Raw genomic sequence first — 2,974 nt, 5'->3', positions numbered from 1 at the left:
TTTTCAGAGTAAACAGACTGGAGAATATCAGTTGATACTTTTTTGATAGTAATTTAAGTTAGATTGAAGTTTTTTATTTGTTTGGAAAGAACATCAAAACACGATACACCAAATATTTTTGCAGGACGTTTTACAATTTATTATTTATTATATTTTCTCAATGAGTAACTAACTCATAATTTGTTTTATCAGAAGCTAAACATTAATTCTTTTAAACAATTAAAATTTCCCCTTCCTGGTGCTGTTTATTTGCCTTGGGAGGCTTTGCTATATTTTTCATTGAATAAAAGACGACGTTGAATCTTTTTGCCAAGTAGCCTCTTCTTTAATCAATCTAACAAACTTCACAAATTTGTAAATCTTCCTACACTGTTACATATAATTGTATTACATATTATTTTAACAATTTACACAGGAAACCCGCAAAATTGTAAAGACAAAGTGCTTTAATTTCAAGAATGAGGAGTAGTTAATGTATTTCAAACAAATCTAATTGGCTCATACACATCTGTAATTGGGAAGTATAACTAGATTACAGGGTGTGTTAGTTTAAAAAGATTTGAAAATTCTGGCTGTCTGGTCTGCCACAATAATAAATTTTAGCAACCAGACCCAAAATGCAGCACAAACTGCTTTCTTCTCAACAAGCAAGGCTGGAATTTCAAGGAAAACACATAATTACTGGGGCTGACCACGTTATTTCTGTGAAAAAAATTCAAAATGAATAGAGGCTTTACACAGTTAGGCAGCAAACGAAATGCATCTTACATGGTGAATTGACGATGCATGATTATCTGAACGATGACATTGATTCTAGTTGTGGCTCACTCTCTCGTGAGGACCTCATGCTCTTTGGGAAACCAAGACGAGTTGTTCCTCCTCTAATCGTCTGTGACAGTTCAGTTAGCGACGCTCAGATGACCAGATATTTTGCTTGGGAAAAAAAAAGGGGGGGAGCTGGCTTTTAATGACGAAAGCATCTCCAGACATTTTAGTCAAACATGTCTGAATTTAATTTGATTATCTGGAAGATGCTTCTGGTTCCTTCTGAACACTGAGCTTCCTCTCACTCTGCCTTTGTAGGACAGTTAAAGTAAATTTTAATCTTTGTTGCTTTATTCTATAATCCTACTTCTGTTTTTTTATTAGGTCAAAAATCATAAAATAAATTTAAACAGATTTTTGAACTGTGTTTGTGAAATAGACAAAAAAGCTCTTTTTTGTTAACCAAAATAAACATCACAAAACAAACATGGTTTAAGTCAAAATAGCTGCAACATAACAAAAAACAAACATTTTTTCAGTGTTATACAGATTTGTGACGAAATGTCTTTATCAGAGGCAGTCTCTGTTAGCACAAGAACAATATTTAGAAATATTAACATTTTCCAAATATTGACCGTGGTAAACCAACATGAAAAACACTTATACGCATTGTTGGGTATTTTCCACCATTGTTGACTCTGACTGTTTAAGTGAATTACTAAAACTGATCAGAAAGTATAATAGTTTCAGTTAGACAGTCACAAAATGTCCTTCAATAATGTTGAATTAAAAATCATTGCATTTTGACCCAAACTATCATTATGTGTTGAGTGAAAGTGTATTTTCTCAGTCAACGGGGGGAGGTTTTAAGATAAGGTGTGTGTTGTGTTTGACATATGTCCACAGAAAATGAGGGGGGCGTGACCGTAAAACTCTTAATAACAACTGTAATTACACCRGCAGAGTTGTGGAACTGCGTACTGCGGACGGCTGCAGTCAACAGTTTTTCTGCACCTGTGTGAGTAGATTAACAACATTTGGCAGATAGCAGAGTACTGTTTGTGCTGCTCACCTTTTTTTAACATGTAGAAGCAAGCCAAGCCAAAAATTTCCAAACAAAGTTTCATGTGTTCACCATTTTATTCATCAATGTTTTTGTGTTTGAAACTGAACAGTTTGCTGTGCRTCTTGTTAAAAGGTAAACCTTGRAGAGRTAATTCAGTCACTGAATAYSTTGYGTTAGAGCAGGGAAATAAGTAAATAATGCAGAATATTGGCGCTCCAGCACCATTTGGACACCCCTGTTGACCAATCAAAGTAAGACGACTAGTTCAAATCTTGTCTGGAGCCTTTTTGTGTGGCGTGGTTTCCCAGATTTATGCAAGATGTTTTTTTTTTTTTGTCATGGTCCAGGAACATGCACGTTAAGTTATTTAAYGATTCTAAATTGACTTTGGGAGTGTGAGCAAGCTTGATTGTGTCCCTCACCTCTGTTTATTGCTGCTCAGACAGGAGACATGAATCAGAGGGAGAGCAAATTATCAACAGTATTTTTACAAACGTCKACATTTATGTCGACACAAATGAGTCGTCGATGACATTTGCACAAACACAAATTAGAACTCTTTGACTTATTGACCTGTGATTTTTTTTAGGTTATCATGAAAAGCTTTCATGAACACACAACATTGGCAAAAGTTATAGTAACTGCACCTGACCCTATTTCAGTTTGTGTTAAATCTCATTGTGGCAGTATCTTAGAAACACACCCTTAAATATGGCTGCCACTTCAGATGGAGTTGGTTTTAGAGAAATAATGCCAAGAGGAAGGGTGGGTTTGTGCTAACGTGTAATAGTTTGCAGTGTGATATTATTTTATAAGCATGGATTCAAAATGCAGTTTGAAAAAAAATTAACAAAAATGTGTTTTGTCAGCTTTACAGATGTAAAGCATTTACTTATTTATCATTATTTAACCAGGCAAGTCCCTTTGAGATCACATATCTCTATGCCAAGTGAGGCCTGGGCCTGAAGGCAACYTGTTGTACGTATGTTTAGTGGTGGGGGAACCAGAGTACCCGGAGAAAACCCACGCAAGCACTTGGAGAACATGCAAACTCCACACAGAAAGACCCCAGATCCAAACTGGGGATCGAACTCAGRACCTTCTTGCTGTGAGGCATCGATRCTAAGGAACCAAATGTGAGGA

The sequence above is a fragment of the Austrofundulus limnaeus genome, unplaced genomic scaffold, assembly GCF_001266775.1.
Source record: "Austrofundulus limnaeus strain Quisiro unplaced genomic scaffold, Austrofundulus_limnaeus-1.0 Scaffold15, whole genome shotgun sequence".
NCBI classification, from domain to species: domain Eukaryota; kingdom Metazoa; phylum Chordata; class Actinopteri; order Cyprinodontiformes; family Rivulidae; genus Austrofundulus; species Austrofundulus limnaeus.
The sequence above is the reverse complement of the archived record's forward strand: the minus strand, read 5'-3'. Positions refer to the sequence as shown.